Source organism: Mytilus trossulus, chromosome 13 (assembly GCF_036588685.1).
Source record: "Mytilus trossulus isolate FHL-02 chromosome 13, PNRI_Mtr1.1.1.hap1, whole genome shotgun sequence".
Classification (NCBI taxonomy): domain Eukaryota; kingdom Metazoa; phylum Mollusca; class Bivalvia; order Mytilida; family Mytilidae; genus Mytilus; species Mytilus trossulus.
In genome coordinates, this window is record NC_086385.1 from 62,824,642 (window position 1) to 62,846,986 (window position 22,345).

The following is a 22,345-nucleotide window of genomic DNA, read 5'->3' on the forward strand; positions in this document are numbered from 1 at the left end:
AGTACCTTACCTAAAGCCAATAACAGGAAACAAATTGTTCCGGAATATTCCGGTTGCCATGGAAATCCCATATGTTGATTTTAGCAAAAAAAGGTCATGTTTTAACTCTAAAAAAGTGAAAAAACGACATTTTGCACTGTTTAGTACTTTTTTCATGTATATCATAACCTTTTTTTCTGAATAATATAATACAAATGACCTTTAAGCTGTTTAAAATTCATATATGATTTACATTTACCATTATCAGTTATTCGGCTACCAGCTAGAAAAGATATGATCAAATGGCAAATTTTGATTTCAGTGAAAAAATGCCTAAATACAGGATGTCCAAGTGGATTTTTTTCTTAAATGCAGCGTCTCCCAGTTAAATGTGAGGTATACTTTGAAAGAACCTATGAAGGGCTTTCAAATTATAAAATAAAATCAATGGGCAAATAATTGTAAAAAATATTATTGATGAATGAAAAACACAAGATTTTCAAATTTCGTAAATTGTATTTTTCTACAAGTCAATAATAATCCAGGTAATTTACATATTTACTCAATACAAACATGGCATTAAATTCCTTACAGTATAAATAAACTAATCAGTAAAAAAATTCAGTCCTGAGAAATATTTTTGCTTAATGAAATTTAATAAAAATGGTTGCTATGGTAACCAAATTTCCAAAATTTTACAATTTTTTTTCTTCAAATTTAGTATGTACTTTTTTTCATTTTTTAAGATTTATATTTGTAATTGACTACAGAGGGGGGTAAATATGATGTGGTTAATGTGACTGCTTCTTGTATCATTTCAAAAAGAGCCTAAGTCATGGTAGTTATATTGTGGAATTTACACAGAATGATAGCCAATAAAATTCAAATGATACAAACAAATTGTATTGGAATATTCCTTTTCCAAGTTTGAAGAGTTATCAATAGAAAAAGTACATTATCATAGCTTTATAAAAATGCTAAATGGGTTAACTTAAAACTAATCGGCTTACTATGCCAACATGTCTACATTTTACAGAATAACATAAAATCATCAAGAATATCAAAGACTTTGTACAGGTATTACAAAACTTTCAAGACACTAGCTATTCTCAAAAATAAGTTAAAACTGCTTTGGTTACAGAAATATCACCTTATCAAGTTTGAACATATTGACCAAAAGAAAAAGATTAACAGTTTTAAAATGAAAAGTTCATACATTCAAATGTGTAACAAATAAAATATCAATATTATACATCTCCATGATGCATGCATTTCATATAAAAACTTGAAGCATTGTGTTTGAGAAAACATATTGTATGGCCATATCTTGTTATGATCATAGGACATTGCAATATAAATTTTAGTGGTGTTCAAATTCAATCTTCATTTGTCTCAAAAATCTGTGTTTTCAATTGTGCTCTAAAAATTTCAGACTCAGCTGATTTATAGTCATGCTTATCTTTTTTTCTGTTGTTGTGTCAATCGAGTAAAGAACCCATTTATCTGCTGGGCAGGTAAGAATTCATCTTTCCTAAAGGTATATACACCCAATCTCATACTTTCTGCAGCTGTATAAGGGCCAATTTAGAGCTAGATTTTCCCCCTTAATTAAATAAATCTGTCAACAATTCTTTCTGTTTGATGCTTTTTTTCACTTTCAATGCTCATCCCATTTCGTTGGCTCTGATGTCTATAGTACATGCATTTTCTACTAAGACTGCTTGCATGTCAGGATAATGATGTAAACAATTTGACAGCTTTTGGGCATACAGAACTTATGTCTGATCTTTAAATGGTCCTCTCTCTAGCTTATATTCACAGCTGCCTTGACAGAGATGTTGATCAAGTCTGATCTGCTTCTTGAACTTTCAAATGCAGTCATCCATAGAACAAATGAATGTCTGCTTCTGTTGTTTTGGAGCCTGTTCTGTTCCTTAAAATAAATAAGTAAAAATAAAGTTTAGTGAAATACAAATTTACTATATATACATGTAGTTTAGTTCCAATTGGCCCAGTAGCATCAGAAGATTTCTGAAAAAGTTGGTGCCAGGTGAAATTAAAGTAAGCCAGGTGACTTAAACTAGAGGCTCTAAAGAGCCTGTGTTGCTCACTTTGGTCTATATGAATATAAAACAAAGGACGCAGATGGATTCATGACAAAATTGTGTTTTGGTGATTGTGATGTGTTTGTACTGAACATTTTTGCTGCTTACAATTATCTCTACCTATAATGAACTTGGCCCAGTAGTTTCAGTGGAAAATGTTAGTAAAAATTTACAAATTTTATGAAAATTGTTAAAAAGACAATCACTCCTTAGGGGGTCAACTGACCATTTTGCTCATGTTGACTTATTTTTAAAACTTTCTTTGCTGTACATTATTGCTGTTTATAGTTTATCTCTTATCTATAACAATATTCAAGATAATTCCTTAAAATTATTGATTCAGGGACAGCAACCTAACAACAGGTTGTCCGATTCATTTGATACATTTCAGGGCAGATAGATCTTGACCTGATAAACATTTTAACCCCGTCACACTTTCTCTGAATGCTTTGGCTTTTGAGTTATAAGCCAAAAACTGCATTTTACCACTATGTTCTATTTTTATCTGCAGCGGCCATCTTGGTTGGATCGCTGGGTCACCGGACACATTCTTTATACTAAATACCCCAAAGATGGTTGTTGTCAAGTTTTGATTAATTTGACCTAGTAGTTTCAGAGGATAAGATTTTTCTAAAAGATTATTAAGATTTACGAAAAATGGTTAAAAATAGACTATAAAAGCAATAACTCCTGAAGGGGTCAACTGACAATTTCCTTCATTCCGACTTATTTGTAAATCTTACTTTGCTGAACCTTATTGTTGTTTACAGTTTATCTCTATCTATAATAATATTCAAGATAATAACCCAAAACAGCAAAATTTCCTTAAAATTACTAATTCAGGGGCAGCAACCAAACAAGGGGTTGTCCAATTCATGTGAAAATTGCAGGGCAGATAGATCTTGACCTGATAAATATTTTTATCCAAGTTAGATTTGCTCTAAATGGTTTGGTTTTAGAGATATAAGCCAAAATCTACATTTTATCCCTATGTATTATTTTTAGCCATGGTGGCCATCTTGGTTGGTTGAACAGGTCATCGGACACATTTTTTAAACTAGATACCCCAATGATGATTTTGGCTAATTTTAATTAAGTTTAATTAAATTTGACCCAGTAGTTTCAAAGAAGATTTTTGTAAAAGTTAACAGATGACGCCGGATTATAAAGATGACGGATACCAGACGTCAAGTGATGAGAAAACCTCACTTGGCATTTTGGGCTGGTGAGCTTAAAAGTCAAATTTATGAGACATTCTATAAAATGTATGACACTGTTTCATATACAGTTATACCTACCCTTTTTCTTTTAGGTGGTAGTATTTCAGGTTCTGCAATCTTTGTATTTGTCTTCAGAAGTGTTCTTCTAAAATAAGAAAAAGAAAAGAAAAAAACTGTTTAAGAGTATTTTAAACAAGGTAATATTAGTACAAATTGAAATTGAAACAATAATAAATTCTGGAATACATATAATAATGAAAGAAACAACAAACTTAGTCACCTATCTTAGAGGAGTTAGTAATACATGAATGGGTTACACAGATTTGCACCTGTCCTAAGTCAGGAATCTGATGTACAGTAGTTGTCATTTGTTTATGTAATATATACATGTTTCTCGTTTCTCGTTTTTTTATATAAGTAGACCATTGGTTTTCCCGTTTGAATGTTTTACACTAGTAATTTTGGGGCCCTTTATAGCTTGTTGTTCGGTATGAGCCAAGGCTCTGTGTTGAAGGTGGTACATTGACCTATAATGGTTTACTTTTTTTAAATTGGTATTTGGATGGAGAGTTGTCTCATTGGCACCCATACCACATCTTCCTTTATCTATATAAGTGTTCAGTTGAGGTAATATGTTTTATCATGTTTATACACAAAAGATTTAGAAATTCACCATTAAATTGAAACCTTATTTTTTTTTATTTTAATAGATTTAACTAACGCTTAATGATGAAACCAGATTACCTTCTTATTCTTGTCATAGTAAAACTTCATATGAGTACAGAAGTTTGACATGTAGTTAATAAACTCACTATTGACTAATGAGTATACATGTGTACAGGAAAATTTTTATATACATGTTTATATTAAAAGACATACCTCCTCAACATGTTCAATACTGTTAGTTCCAAGTATTTTTTTTCTCTACACAGTCTACAAATTGCTGAAATATAAAAGAAATAAGATACACAATTGATCTCATTCTTGATAACTATCAGAACTTTTTACAATTTTTATGTACATAAAAACATAAATTTTAAATACTATCTAAAGTAAACATCAATGAAAGAAGGTTGTTCGCCCTTATAAATCCTTCTGGCACATAACTGTGGCAACATTACAGCTACATGTATGTTGCAGTTGTTGCTGAAATGATGCTTAGTGACAAAGGTCAAGTAATGTCTAACCAGGTACCTTCGAATAGTCGTGAGTATTCACTGAGAAAAGATTTTATTACTTCTTTAATTACATCATGATTTTTTTGTACACTCAGGCTTATTATAATAACCTTTTCTGTTACAGAAAGAAAATGTTTATCCTCAGAGGTTATTCCTATATGTACAAAATCAATGTAATGAACTTAATATTCCCACATTAAAAGAGGGAAGTTAAAATGTGTAACTCATGGACTGTAAACATGCAACATCCATACCTGATCATACCTTCAATAACACCAACATAATTTCCAGGATCCCAACAGGAGCCCCCTCACTTCAGTCAAAGGTGTTATGTTTTGTCTAATTAGCAATCTTAAAACTCGTGATTATACTTCATTTTTTTTTTCAAACAAATGAATCTTTCAAGCTGACTATAGAGGGTTACAAAGACACAATTGACCAAACTTCTTTCTGCATAAACTTCAAAATTTAGTGAGGGGTAAATTAAGAAAGGGAAGGGAAACGACGACTAATGTATCAGAAGGTACCAATTCGACCCATTACATGATAGTTCGTCCCTAGAGAAAATTACAATTTTTTGAAAATGCTCTTCAGGTTTATCAGGATAAGAAAATTTCCTTGATTTAACTAAATGAGAGATTAATCTTTAATTCATTAATATGATGCATTTACTTAATCATGTTAATCTACATTTTCATACAAGTCTTCACAATAATTGAACACCCAATTCTTCACTCAAATCATAAGCTCAAGCAACATATGGTGACATCATTAATGGGCTTATTCTGGCATCATTTTAGTATATTTAAATGAGAAAATTATATGTTTGCTTTATGGCAACATTGCAGCACTTTTTGTCATGGATTGAAAAAGCGCTGCAATGCAGCCAGAATGATGTCAGTAGTGGCATCATTCAGCACTACAACTGCATCAATGTTCTGACAACCCTCATCAGGTTGCGGCTGTAAAGTCACAATTTTCAGCATTCTTGCCGCAACATTTTTAATTTCATAAGGACTTGCATGAAATGATGTGATTATCATGTACTAAACCTTACAAATATGGTAAAGGAAAGAAGACATGAAACAGCATTTATGTTATTTTTTTTATCTCGCAAAATTAAGATTAAAAAATCTTCACATTATTTTATGTTTAATAGTTTAAAAAAAAACTTTTTGGTCTTATAAGCGCATTTATGATAACTGTATCTTTTTTACAGAAACAAATTATTAGGCAAATATTATCTACTTACTTGTTCAAATAGGAATGAAAATGTCTGTGTCTTTTTAACAAGTCTTTGAAACATCTTTGGTGCAACATGTCGATCCCCAGCTTTTGTAGCATTTACTGAAGGCACACCACAATTTTCCATCTATATTTCTTTTAAGTTGTTTGGATGATAACATTTCTATGAATATTACAGGTCTTCAGTTGTGGTGTACAATGTAACGGGGTGTCAGATTTAAGTAAAGATATTTCTGACAAAAAATTATACATGTATGTCTCTTTCAAATGAAAGCGGTTTCAAAAATACCTGTCGTCACTGCACTTGTCACAATTGCGTAGAAATCTTGTAAGCCACTCATTTTATCAATCGAAGATTATAGATTATACATGCATGACATGTATGAATAAATACACAAAAAAAAAGTTTGTTACGGCAAGCAGAGTTATGCTCTGTCTATAGACATAGTTCCATTGTTCAGACAATATTTTCATAATATGAGCACATCATACCAACTTTAACATATATATAAAAGTGTAGGCGAACATCACTGTGTAAAATTTATCCATTTCCCATTATACTTGAATATAAAACATGACAAAAATCGTAAAATAACCTTGTTGTCTGTATTTGTTTACATTTTCCCACCTGTTTTAATGTGTTTCTCTACCAGAACTCAGCAAAGGGAGGTAATTTCATTAGGTAAATACAGGACAATTCGACTTTTCAGGGTCAATTTATTTCAACACAGTCAATTTGCCCACTGATTTTTTTTGTTTTCTTGTTTAAACTGAATGCATTCTCTCTATTCTTATAATCAACAATATAAGAAATGGCTGCATTTTTTTATAACACCTGATCTAAATAGGCTCTAAAATCCCCCTTTTATTGCACTTTTTACCCTATTTAAGCTAAATAGATTTTTTTTAAAGAAAGTTTACTACTGAATACAATTTTCATTTGTTTTATTTTAACTGAAAAAACTTATAAATGTCTGAATATTTATATTATATTCTTTTTATAAGTCATAATTGTTCAAAATTTGTAAACACCTCATTTTCCCCCTTTTTGCCACTTTAAGTCCTGTTACCATGGAAACGGTAAACATAAGAGGCTTAGTGTAGTAATATTTGTTGTTAAGCTCATGGGGCTCTATTGAACTAATAAAGTTTAAAACAAATATATTTTAGTGCGTGCCGAAATAATTTGGTGATTACAGAAAATTGCTCTTAACATCTATTCTATCAGCAATTAAAGACGGGCTTCAAAGTTATTGTGAAACTGCCTATTCTAGAGGTGGCGTGAATCATATGTGGATACTTAAAAATTCCAAAGATCTTTTAGAGTACATACAAACTAACTCTGTTTCATCTTCTAATAGTATTAAGACATTTGACTTTTCTACGCTTTACACAGTCAAATATTCCACATTCCAAACTAAAAGGCAAATTGAAAGAGTTGGCATTGCTTTGTTTCAGAAACGAATGAATAAAAGAATGGCCAACGTAGATACAGGTATCTTGTCTTACGGAGGGATAAATCCTACCCTGTAAAGGATCACTTTGATTCAAACCAAAATTCTCTGAAACTGATATTATCAAAATGCCTGATTTCTTTATCGACAACATATTTGTTACGTTCGGAGAACGTGTTTTTCTTCAGACTGTCGGCATTCCAATGGGAACAAATTGTGCCCCTCTTCTTGCCGACTTTAAAAAAAATTCTATATGAGGCTGACTGCATACACGAACTGCTTAGGAAGAAATATAAGAAGTTAGCAATATCCTTTAACTCTACTTTCCGCTATATAAATGTTGTTCTTTCACTTAATAATTCAAAATTTGGTGACTATGTTGAACGCATGTATCCCATCGAAGTAGAAATAAAGGATACAACAGATACAGTTAAGTCGGCCTTATATCTTGACTTACATTTAGAAATTGACAATGAGGGTCGGTTGAAAACAAAACTTTACGACAAAAGAGATGATTTCAGCTTTCCAATTGTAAACTTTCCATTTCTAAGAAGCAACATTCCAGCGGCACTTGCATACGGTGTATATATCTCCAAATTGATACGAAACTCCCGTGCTTGCATTTTCTATCGTGATTTTCTTGATAGAGGCTTGCTGCTCACAAGGAAGCTAAAAACCAAGAGTTCCAAATGGTGAAGTTGAAATCATCACTACGTAAATTTTAAGGACGCAATCACGAGTTGGTTGACCGTTATGGAATAACCGTTTCACAAATGATATCGGATATGTTCTTTACGTCGTAACTACAATCCCGTTCCCTTTCATGAATGTGACCTACCGAGCTAGACTATTTACCGTATTTGTTATCAAATAAGCAACACCCTAGTTTTTGATGGGGTTCGTGTTGTTTGTTCTTTAGTTTTCTATGTTGTGTCATGTGTACTAATGTTTTTCTGTTTGTCTTTTTCGTTTTTAGCCATGGCGTTGTCAGTTTATTTTCGATTTATGAGTTTGACTGTCCCTTTGGTATTTTTCGTCCCTTTCAAACTATCATGGATTTCTAACAAACTTGGACAGAAGCTTATTTATGATCAAAAGTAAGTACAAAAAATGTATCCAGAAGTAAATATTGTAAAAAAACTGTTTATCCGTATTCTACTGTAAATAGACCTAGTTGTTTTGCCAGTTTACATATTTTCACTCTGTGGTTACATTTTTAAATTCTTAAAAATTTTCTGAAGCTATCCTTGATTTTTTTTTAAACGTAATACATATCTTTATTTCAAATTTGCTGTTACAATTTACCAAGTTTACAGCTTGTAACGTAGTATCCCTCATGTTAGTTTACCTAGAAGTGTAGGAAAACACTATTTGGTAAGATATAACTTATTCATAATATTAGTATCTATAGTATAATTGATTTCACAAATATATTAAATAAATATTGTGAATACACATACAGATCTTTGTTAAAAATTTCTTGTCTTTTTTTTTATATCTTAAATTTTCCGGAATTATTTCCGTTATCGACTTTATCGAATGATCCGTGATTTTTACCAAACTTGGACAGGAGCTTTTTTGAACAAAAGCTAGTATTTAGAAGGAATTTTATAAAAACTCATTTCCCGTTTTCTGTATATTACTTAAAAATGGACTAAGTTTTTCTTCCAGTTAACATTACATATAGATTGCAGTTAAAGTTTTAAAAACATTTATTAGATTCATAAACCATCCTAGTTTTTTTTTTACCAAACTTGAACAGAAGTGTCTTACAATCAAAAGATTCATCAAGTGTCTTAAGGAAATTTTGATAATTTTTCCCAATTATTGATGAGCCTGCGGCTTACAGCAAAAGAAGGCGAGACACTTGGATTCGGTTGAACCCTTACATATTTGTTTATATCATTTGTGTCTTATATGTTCAAAATTTGACGGAAATTTTCAAAATCTAGTTATATTGACAACAAAGAAATCAAATAACGATACATTTCTCAGAAAATAGATTTGTTTTAAGTTTTAAAAAATGTGATCTAGCACGTTAACAATCAGATCAACGTATCCGGGAATAAGGAATGTCACTCTGTTTACTCTTTCTTTGTGATCTTACACGTTAAAAAGTAAGATCAACGTACCCAGGAATGGTGGAATGTCATTCTGTGTACAATCGAATTCGTTAAATTCAAACATATTAAAAAATAAGGGTTTTCATAGTGATAGTTACATGAACAAACACATTTTTGCGCCTGTCCCAAGTCAGGAGCCCCTGGCCTTTGTTAGTCCTGTATTATTTTTAATTTAAGTTTCTTGTATACAATTTGGAGTTAAGTATGATGTTCATTATCACTGAACTAGTATATATATTTGTTTAGTAGCCAGCTGAAGGACGCATCCGATTGCGAGAATTTCTCGCTGCATTGAAGACCTGTTGGTGACATTCTGCTGTTTTCTGCTCTATGGTCGGGATGTTGTCTCTTTGACACATTCCCCATTTCCATTCTCAATTTTATCACACAAAAGAACGAGTATTGTTTACTTTATATGTTTAAATCGTGAAACCTAATTGTATCGGAGCATACCCTAAAACCTGCAAAAATGGATTGTTCGTATGCTTTTTGAAAAATAAATAAACCCGCCTTACAATATTCTAGATATGTTTTTTTATCTCTCATATATGTCTGATGTTGTCCCCATATTTTTTTCCACTGAAGCCTTATTATAACACTTCAGATATATTCTCATTTGCCGAATGGTAAATCTCTGAAGCATAACATAATCAGCGTTACCTGAAATTGACAGGATGGTTGTTTTGTATGGATGATTCTCTTTATTTGTCACGAAAATAGCTTGGATTTCGCTTATGAACGCATGGTGTTTAAAACCTATGTTTAAAGATATAATTATGTTAACAAATATACTCATTGCAATTTAAGCAGACAAATAACTAAATGCTACAGTTACACTTAGCAATTCTATAATATAAAAAGTAAAACAAAAATATCGATCTCAAATCTTAAAAATGGAGGTCATTAAAAAATAACAAATTCAACGCTTTTATTCATTGAAAAGAGTGAAAAACAACTGCCATATACCTGTATTCCTACATACTTTTTCAGAAAATAATAATAAGTTAAACTTGGCTTGATAGATTGATTATCATCTCACTCGTTGGAAAATTTGTTTAATGTTTCGTTACATATACAAAGTTTGGTAATCAACCTAAATAGACATAATAAGATAACGTAACAATAATTGGGATCTAGCAGACAAAACGGTGCAAACATACATCGCAGATGTACAACACAACTGACTAACAAATTCAAACAAACATACACACTTATCTTAAAACGAGAACTTCAAACAAAGGTTTTAGTAAATTGACGTTGATACACAAAAGTATATGTTGTTGATAGTACATATCGTAAATAGTGTTCACTTTTGATCTCGTGAAAAGTAAGTTAATATAAGTACAAAGGTGAACAAATTTGAAACGGCGTTAAAAGCTCTAAGTGTCTTAATTCCACATCAGGACCTACCTGCACTAGGAATGCCTTAAGTTAAAAAGTCGAAACCCCGTTGATGGAATGCATAATTACCAAGTCACGTCAAAAGGCATACGACCTAAATTAGCCATAATAGCACAAAGACAAATAACGAGAAAACCAAAGTGAAATAAAAATATACATAACTGCAGCAACTATAGTATATAAGTAGTCTAGTATATCTTGTATCATTTATGAAGCAGACACCCTATTTTTATCTATAATGTCTCAGTACTTTCCGATGAACAATTTTGAAAAATTGGCAAGACGTTTATATCCCTTTGTTACCCCTATCCCCTACATCGTAAATGCATGGCATATTCCTGCTGTAGATTTTGTTGTTCTTATTTGCATATAATATTTGCAGCCTGAAGTTTAACATTCAATCATCACCTTAAGCCTTTTTTCACTCAAGTGTTTCTTAAAAATGTGAACATATGCATCATTGATTGTTTTTTTTTCAATTTGTTTGTGTGCTTTGTTCTAATATGACGAAGGCCGTACAACGACACATAAATGTAGTTGTCTGATTGCGTTCAGTCCTTCATATAAGCATTTGTGTTTTTAAATAGATGGAATTGGGGAATGTGTTAAAGAGACAAAAACTCATCAAAAGAATAGAAATTAGCAATACACCACTAATGGGTATTCATCTTAATTAACGAGAAAATGCCGCATTCGAAGGTGGGCTTCAATTAGCCCTTTAATAATGTATACTAGTTCAGCGAAATTGACGCCATAACAAACTCCCTTACATATATAAAAGAACCAAAATATAAAACACATATTTTGTTAGATATACAAAAAATGTAATGGCAAAAGAAAATATATTCGAAGTTTTCATGATTTTTTTAAAGTAAAATCGTGAATGAAAATGGGAAATATGTCGAAGAGACAACAACCCGACCAAAGGGCAGACAACAGCCGAAGGCAACCAATGGATCTTCAACGCAGCGTGAAAATCCCGCACGCGGTGATGGTCATCAGCTGGTCCCTATATAATATTGTGTACTAGTTCTAGTCTCTAGTGTGACTAGAAAATGGACGTCACACTAAATTCAAAACATATAAATGAACTAAAATAAAAAAAAATACAATACTAACAAAGGCAAGAGGCTTGGGACAGGCGCAAACATGTGGCGGGGGTTAAACATGTTTTGTGAGATGTCAACCCTCTCCTTATATATATAGCTCTAGTCTAGTAGGCTTTTTGATAGAAGATGACATTCTGGATAACATTGTTGCTGATGTGAGAGATACGTCTATATTATAGTACTGCAAATTGACTTACACAAAACTATTATTAACCAGTGTTCAAAGATAATTAAATGTCCCTGAACGTTTTGTAATGTTTGACATACCATGGAATAGGAGATAAACAATGGCATAACAAGATATGAGATATCTTGCACGTAAAAGACACCATTGTATTTTTAAAGAAAGAGCAGACGAATACCGCTACAAGACAGAACTCGCACCCGCAAAGAGGAACTGATTAATATAAGTTCCAATGACTTGTTTCAAAATCCACTAGAAATATGTGTGAACTAATTGCATAAAGGATTCAATTTGTACGAAAGTTTCGTAACCACAAAGTTCAGAGATGCTTAATATAACCCCCTCACCCGCCAAATCATTCTTATAAACTACTAAATAGGAGGTGCATACTATTATTCACTTTTGTAGAACTGAAGAGTTATAAAAAGTGTCGTCAAAATCCCATCATCAATAAAGATGTTTTTGAAAAACGTTTGTCTATAGCTGTTTTAGTTCATATTGACTGTGCCTGTTCCTATTCATCGGGTTCTTCTGCTTGAAATGAGAGTTTCCGTTCAGATATTTTCTACTGAAGATTCCCTACAAAAATAATGTTGGAACATTTATGTCTCTCTAATGTATGGTACAATATATATATGACTCTCAGAGTATTATTTCTATTCTATTTTATATTTCTACGTTAAGATTCGATATTGGTAGTTATTAAACTAGATTTGACCAACCCTATTTTCTTGAAATGTCCTGTAACAAGTCAGGAATATGGAAGGTGTTCGTTTCTAGTATGGTGGCGTTTGATTTTGTTGCAGCACCAGTGTTTCTGTTGTTCCCTTGCGTTCTCCTTACAGTTGACGTGTTTTTCTCGGGTTTAGATTGTAACCCCGACTTATTATTTGCTCACTCTATTTATATGATTGTTGAACAGCGGTTTTCCAAAGTATTTATTTGATTTTTTTATTTTGTTTTTCCTGTTCATTCTTACAAGGTGAATGAATATATTGCAATTCCTTGTTAATATATTCTATAATAGTAACTCATCTAGATGGCATTTATCGTTACTTCTTACTTCGTTAGTGTTCTTGTATAGTTTCTTTGGTATGCCCTCTTGTTTCTGTTGATCAATGGCAGATTTGTCCATTTCGAGGTATAATTTTTAACTCCTTCCCACTATATTTGTTGTTTTGTGCTGATTCCTTGGGGTTTCTACTATGGTATTTATTAGATTGTGAATTGCAGTTGAATCTTGGTTTTAGAGTATACTTCCTGATAATGATGTATTTGTTTTGTAAATTTATTTTCTTTATTTGTTTTAATATCTATTACGATTTCCGTTTATAATCGACAAAAACCGGATGTGAGTTTTTAAACGTTTCCAGTTTTCTATCAGTATTATTCATTGTGAGGCTGTTGAAGTTCTCAAGCCTCATGTGCAAATTAATTCCTTTCTAGTTTTGCTGGTTATTGACAGTTTTTTGATTTTAGCTTTTGGATGAATCTGTCGTTTTCTTTGCAAAACGTAAATTATTCTCGGAAGCTAGATTTAGACTATAAAAGATTCCAAATGCGCCTCAAAGAGAGTCGGGATTTCGGAGTGTGCTAATTTACGGAAAAGAGAATCAGACTTCGAAAATTGAACCACATACATGTATGTAAAAATGTATCGGCTTCGAAACATATTTACGATATTGATTGAGCTATAGAAGAAAGAAACCATAACCTCAATTCATGTGTGAAATCAATTAAGCATATTGACGCAATTTATAAGATGTATGATAGAAGTTCCTAAACTAATTTATACACAATTTCATTAGAAACAATTGTGAAAATAAAGGTAAGTCAGTGTATCTAATGTGCCAATCCTGAAATGCTATTTTCACTGTATCCGTGATGAATTTCTTAAGTAGAATGATAAATAAACAGACGATAATTTATGGATTTTTGAATAAAATAAGAACTAATATACAATGTTTACTGTTTTATAAATTCATGATAAATGTTTTTGATGTGGTTGAGTTTAAATAGCGCCTACAGCCATCAAGGTGTTTAATTGATACACATATATATAACTATTAAGAAAAGTTTAAGAACCGAGCATGCACGAGTTTTAAAAGTAGCAGTCAAGTTTCATTTGTAGAAAAATGTACGTTTTAATATGATTTAGAATTTAGTATAACTTAACACAGGTTTTGATGTTCATAAAGTTGATATTGAATCAAATTCCACTTTGTTGTTTTCGTGATGCGATTCATTTTTACTGTTGAATAATGATACCAGACTTTCATTTTCACTGTAGAGCGATTCATTCCTGTTGTATATGCGATGCATTTTCACAGAAGTATTTTAATTAATTTTCATCATATAAAGTCGTAATTTATTCAACTCTCTAACATAATTTATGAAGTCAGAAGGATTGATCATATATGTATACTTTGTGAGTGAAAGTCTGAAGTGATATGTCAATAAATTCCGTAAAAATGATATTGATTGCTGAAATGTCAATTATGGTTCTTTGATAATTTTTTCAGACCCAAATCTGTATGTAGGATTAAATATATCATTTCCTATGACACACCATCATTCTATTCATATGTGTTGGTCAGCTAAGGCATCAACCATTTGATTTCAAAAGGGGAGGGAGGGGCTTCATTGGGCCGAAGTAATCTTTATTTTTTTGTAGGCAAAGTACCTTATATTTTTTTTCAGGGCCAATAAAAATCAAATATATTTTTTACGAAGTGATCCGAACCTGATAGGAGGGTTTCTGTTAATGCCTCCCTCACCCAAGAAATTTTGAATATTAGAAGTGTTTTCATTTTCTTCAATAAAACGTTAATAAAGTTCTTCTTCCAAAATGAAATATGTTGTGATATAAACTAGTGTGCCATTCCATTTCAAGTAAAAGGAAGTTCTGAGCTCTTAAGTAAATTATATTTCAATAGTTACTTTTTGGAAGGGGAAAAAATTATTCCACATTTACCAGAAACAAATTTTTTTTCCATCAAAATCCATATATCAATGACAACATCACCTCGCTTCCCGAGAAGATCAAATGGTTGCTACCGGAAAAGCAGTCAAGTCACGATTTCGGTATAAATATACAACTGATACTTATAGCTTGCTTGCTTTGTTTCGTTTATGTTTGCTGATGCATTGTAAATTAAAAAATTAAGCATACATTTATACCAAAAAAAGCAAACCGTTTAACTAAAAGTATTATAAAAATAGCTCCGATGGATGCTTAGCAAATCAAAGAGCAGTCAAAAAAGATCTTCATTTCACGACTGATTGACTGGTAACGTTTTCATCTCTTTACATTTGGCGTATGGATGGCTACATACTTAATTTTTGTAAGCCATTTATATACATCTTAACAGTAAATAAAGTTCGAGCAACAATCGAGTCACCTTGATATATTTTTGAATTTCTCATAAATTGTTAACTATGTTCACGATGGTTTACTTACGAACGGTCGGTACAAAACTTTGTCGAAAAAAAACATAAAAGAGGTACAGAAAAAATATAGATAAACAGTAAACAATGTCCAAAACTAACCATTGTGAGTTGATTATACCCGTGTTTATTCAAATGAGAATCTACGACCAGCTTGCAATGCAAATATCATCAGTGTTATAGTCTTTTTTGAGACTATTTTTAGTTGTTGCATGTCGAACTATCATATTAACAAATAATGAAAATTCATCGCACTTCCAAAAAAATTCAACATCAGAAATGAAAGCACTTTCAGTGACAATTCATCACATCTATAGTTGCAATGAATAGCATCCGGTCAACAATATTATGGATTCAGCTGCTTTAATTACACTTTTTGGACTTACATCATGTGATGATACACTAGAAAGTTATGTTTTTATAAAATTGTGTCAACCATACATTTTTTTTCGTACTTTCAAAAAGTAAACAAACGCAGTTTTTCCCTTTATCCTTTATTCTACAATAGACATACTCGCATATAACAGTAAAAATGAACAAACTGGATTCGCACTTTATATACACTGTTAATTGTCTTTTACAGATACCTAGACACAGCTGGATCTATATAAGCATTATTTACAAGTAGCAGCAACTTAGCGTTTAAAGGTAAATCTGACAAGGGACTACACTTCTTTTAGGCAGAACAAAATTGTGTCTACATGCGACGCTGTAAGACACATGTCATTGACTTGAAAAAAGGGACAAACTTCTTATTGAAACATTTGATATTGTTACATTATTAGTCAACATCCCACATTAAAGGCATCTTAATATATGTCATTATCATTCTTTTTTACACATGTTACAGGAATAGCAGATATCACACTTCTTACGAGTATAAATGGATTCTTGTGTTTTACACCATTAATTTGACCATTCATTAGCTGCTAGTCAGTAAACTTTTCAAAAAATAACAGAGAAATATATTTTTAGAAAATAATGTATTGCTACATTTTAGTGCACAGTAGCAAATCGCAAGCTATGATCGTTTCACAGCGTAAAAGGAGAAAGGTCAAACCTTTTACAACTTAAATGCTTCACATATCCATCTATTCAGCTACTATGTCTTGGTCTTAATAAAACAAAAGGTGAAAATGAAGGTTTGTTAGTTTGGCTGCCCCTTTGGTATATTCCGTCCCCTTTTTTTTGCAGTCACAATGGAGAAGAATCTATCTTTTGTGATCAAAACAACTATTACAGTGTGACAACAAAATGTCATGATAAGAATCTAACTCATTAAGGATATGTTTTCCGAAATTTTTTACATTGATACATGATTTTATTTATTTGCTGATGTATAATTTAAGACGGGCTTATTATATACATATAAAACTATATGGTTAGCAACACGCCATTTAAATTGTTATTGAATTTAAGATCATCTTTTGGATACTTATTTAAATCACGCAGAGGAAATGTTTGCCAAATCGACTGATATTTATCAAAAGTATTATATGAACGGAACAAATCATTGTTAATTGTTTCCTTAATTGTTTTAATAGAACAAGTAGTGGTAGCAAATTTATAACATATTTTTTCTTTTATCAAATTATTCAAATTAAAAATATAATAAATGACATGTTATGAACAAAGAAATGTAATACATATACTTTAACGGAATCGACGCAAGACAAAGTATTCACAATTGATAATATTTAAAATCAAATTACCTGTTTTATCGTGCACAGGTCAAACGTTTAACCTCTGTATTATCATTACAAATAATATGTTTCAAAATGACAATGAGGCATTTAACATTTACAAAGTTGACTATGATACTAATGAATGACAATACAAAATATGTTAAAGTACAAACCTAACGGTGATGTACAGTTTGACTTACATTTAATAGATTTAATGTTTTATGCAGAACAAAATAAAAAAAGTAAAATTAATCACCGCCTTTATTAATTATATTAAATTTTGAACGATTATTTACGTTTGAAGTTGGATTCATCACAAACTGGACATATATATATATATATATTTATATTACAGTTAATTGCTATTTATAAGTATTGCTATATGCATTTTGTTTAAATGAATTATCATTATTTAGTTCTAATATAATCTTCAATCAATCCTAATTCTATCTCACTTTGATAGTTTTTCATGTGACGTCATGCTGTTTCTAAATTTCATGAATTATAAATTCAAATGTGACATAACGTTTGTGTCGTTTCGCCATCGTATGTGACGTCACATTTTTTTTAATTACGTTGACGCCTGGACTGATTCGGTTGTGTCTATTCTTTGTTAAACTTTAATAGCATCATGTATTCGGGTTCAGTTTTCTGTAATTAGTTAATACTTCAGTTTCATTATGTATATCTCTTTCATATTCATTTGTTAAAATTTACTGTTTGCAATAGCATGAATTGTTCTATATAATTAGGATGTTCTTATCCCGGGCATAAAAATAATGCCGTATTTGGCAAAACCTTTTGAAACTTTTGATCTTCAGTGCTGTACAACTTTGTACCTTTTTCACTATCGATCTTTTATATCTTGGCGTTATGTATTCGGGTTTAGTTTTCTGAAATTAGTTAATACTTCAGTTTCTTTATGTTAACTCTTTCATATACATTTGTTAAAATTTACTGTTTGCAATAGCATGAATTATTCTATATAATAAGAATGTTCTTATCCCGGGCATAAACATAATGCAGTATTTGGCGAAACCTTTTCAACTTTTGATCTTCAGTGCTGTACAACTTTGTACTTTTTTCACTTTCGATCTTTTATATCTGGGCGTCACTGTTGATTTTTGTGTGGACAAGGCGCGTTTTTGGCGTATTGAATTTTAAACCTGATGCTTTTTGTTATCTATTAATCATGTTTTTCTTTGTCTAACATGTTCTCCTATTTATTTTTATTGTAGTCCTGTAATATTATGTTGTCATCTCAATGTTATATTTAACTTTGCCATTAAAGTGCGGGGTTTGGCATGCCACAAAACCAGGTTCAACCCACCACTTTTATTCCCCTTTAAAAGTGTCCTGTACCAAGTCAGAAAGATGGCCATTGTTATATTATTGTTCGTTTATGTGTGTGTTGCATTTTAACGTTGAGTCGTTTGTGTTTTCTCTTATTTTTCAGATATTGAGATAAGACGTGGCACGGTACTTGTCTATCCCAATTTCATGTATTTGGTTTTCTTGTTATATTTGTTATTCTCGTGGTGTTTTGTCTGATGCTTGGTCCGTTTCTGTGTGTGTTACGTTTCGGTGTAATGTCGTTGTTCTCCTCTTATATTTAATGCGTTTCCCTCGGTTTTAGTTTGATACCCCGATTTTATTTTTTGTCCATGGATTTATGAGTTTTGAACAGCGGTATACTACTTTTGCCTTTATTTATGCGTCATATCTAATGAAATTGAAGAAGAAATGGAAAAATCCAAGCTGTAAGAAACCGAGTACATCAATACGGAAAAATCATCAGCTCTGCGTACAGGTGTTTGTTGGCATTTATCATATGTACACGTTCTGAATATGTATCATGGTTAATTTGACTGTTAAAATTAAAACTATTTTACTAGATGCCAATGTATCAATTGTCCAATATAACAAAGATCATTTCACATAAAAAATATATCATCCTATAAATCAATTTGAATATGACGATTGTTATCTATCCATTTGATGTGTTTCAGCTTTTGATTTTGCCATTTCCCGAAGCAATTCCGTTCAGAATTTTCATCGGCGTGCGGTCTTTTTCATATTTTACTTTATCCTATCAATCCATGTTGAAAACAAAAATAAAACCCTATCGAACAAAACATTTACTTAAGAATCTGCACGGAACCTAAAAAATAAAAACAACAGGTTAAATAAATGTATTCGACTGAAGCGCTTTTCTGAATTTACCTTCACCAGGAACGCCAAAGGTCAAGCATATCTAAAACATAAAATCACAAAAATACTAAATATAAGCACCGAATATATTTCAAAACAAATATGTATATAACATATAGCCAATCCATCGAAGGCCAACTTTGCCTGGAGGAGTTGAAACCTTAGTTTTCTTTATAATTTCAAAATGTATGAACGATCAATTGTAAGATGGACTGTTAATAATCATGCCAGTACTGATGTACTTATTACTGAAATGATACCTTCGGGGACTGACTGGTCGTTAAAAAAAATAACGCGTTAAATAATTCCAAGCGTCTGAAGCGTACAAAATAATTAACATTAGAATAGCCAAATTTATCTGAGGTCCATGTTGCCTAAAAGGTTACAGTCTTGGTTTCTTTATAATTTTACATTTTATAAACGGACAATTTCAGACAGCTTTGTTACCGAAGAACTAACTAGTGAGATGATGAAAAACACACTTGAAAACAAGTATAATTCATAATGAGTGTTTTGGTAGAGGAACTCAGATTAAATAAATCAACAGGTGTAAAATCCCTCCGATATATAAATGTAAGGTATTGAATAGTTTTCACTTTTGTGTATTTGAACTCGTTTAATAGATATTTTTATATTCTTATACGTTCCCTTGTCACCATCTTACGGTGTTTATATATCTCAACTTGTACGATTCGCTCGTGTTTGTAACAATGTTTTAGATTTTGACGAGAGAAATTTATGTATTACTGAAAAATTATTACACCAGGGTTTTCGATATCACAAACTAGTCAAAACTTTTACTAAATTTTATCATCGGTATAAAGACATCATTCGTAAATATAGCTCAACATGCAGACTTCTTATACGTTCAGGTATTTCACATCCAATTTTTTATGGAAATATTCTTTATAAAGCACAAAGGTGTCAGTATTCACCTCAGAAACTTACAAAACCTTTAAATAGACTGATTAAGAAGGGATATAATTACGATACTGTTGTCAAGTCATTAAAGATTGCATATTTTGGCGTTAATATTGAGTCACTGATAAGGTCTTTCCGTCGGAACCAGGCCTGGGGTAATGATAATTTGTAATTGTAATGCATTGTAATATTACATTTTTTGGATGTATTGCAAAGTAATTTGTTATGCACATTTTCTGCATTACAATTACATGTAATGTAATGATTACTTTAGTTAAAAATTGATGTAATGCCTCCATTACAGTACATTACTTTTCATTACAAATTGGTAACATAGATAAAATTGAAGGATATTGTATAATAAAAATAAGATATAAACAAAAACAAAAGAAAGTATGGTATAAAAATTTTTTCACAGTTAATTACTGTATTAAATAAATTACATCAATCTTTAAAACACACATTAAGGTAAGAAATATAAAATGGTAAAAATTATCAAGTCTTTGATCTTTGTTTCTGATAGATATAGGAAGATGTGGTGTGAGTGCCAATTAGACAACTCTCCATCCAAATAACAATTTAAAAAGTAAACCATTATAGGTTAAAGTACGGCCTTCAACACGGAGCCTTGGCTCACACCGAACAACAAGCTATAAAGGGCCCCAAAATTAACAGTGTAAAAACATTCAAACGGGAATACCAACGGTCTAATCTATATAAACAAAACGAGAAACACTGATATTTGTTTAAAATGATATTGGAAATATTTTGGTGTTTGGTGGTCTATGAAAAATCGTATAAAAGAAACGATCAAAGAAAACTATATACTAGTAGATGAATGGAAAAAATATGAAGATGAAAATTTCATAATTCTATACACACCTTACATGTATTTCAATGAAAGATTGAATATATCAAACAACATTTTTAAACAAAACTGTGGTATGGTTCCTGTCTGTGTTGTTATTTCACCTAATTAATATCACAATGTTTTTATTGCAATCAAATCTTCTCAACTTATGTTTTTCCTCACAGAGCCCTTAGGCATTTCACAAGATAATCCTTTAATGACACATTTATTATATCCCTTTGAAATTCCTTAATGATGTCCTAATGATTATATTAAGTGACCAATGTTAGAAACAAAATTGTATGATGATTTTTTTTAAAGTGACTTTTTCAATTTCATGCCTCCTACTACTCCATCAAAAGTGTAGACACAGGTAGGGTGCAGTACATGCTGTTGACATCTACTTGTCTGAGCCAAGTGAAGAAATTTAATCAATGCACTGGAAAAATGGAAGTCAAATTCAGTGTGCCTTTTTTCTTTGTCTAATTCAGCTATCAAGTATTTAGCCAGTTACCACACATAAGCACCTGTAGAAAGGCTTTTAAGTATTGCCAGAAGGTGTACAGAACTGAATGCTGTTCTCTTAATGGCATCACATTTAAACCACTTATGATGATTAAGTGCAATGGACATATTAGTTATAAACCAGTATTTTAAGTCTATGTCACTAACACTGTAGACATATGTACATATACCTCTGTAATATTTATCAATTTCTTATAAAATGCTTTTATTTTTATATTGAAAAAGTAATGTGTAATGTAATGCATTACATAGGCAAAGTTATTGTAATGTAATGCATTACATGTTAGAAAAAATGTAATTGTAATTGTAATTGTAATGGAAGAATCACAAAGTAATTGTAATGTAATGGCCCCAGGCCTGGTCGGAACTAAAGACATATATTCTAAAAACAGTTGTTGGCATGTCACGGGTTATGTTCTTCTCATATATGTTATGATGGTATTATACTAAACCCCTAACGGGAAGGATTGTGCCTGATGTTCATATGATGAAATCATAATCTTTCAGTCAGTTTAATTGAAGTCTGGAGCTGGCATGTCAGTTAACTGCTAGTAGTCTGTTGTTATTTATGTATTATTGTCATTTTGTTTATTTTCTTTGGTTACATCTTCTGACATCAGACTCGGACTTCTCTTGAACTGAATTTTAATGTGCGTATTGTTATGCGTTTATTTTTCTACATTGGTTAGAGGTATAGGGGGAGGGTTG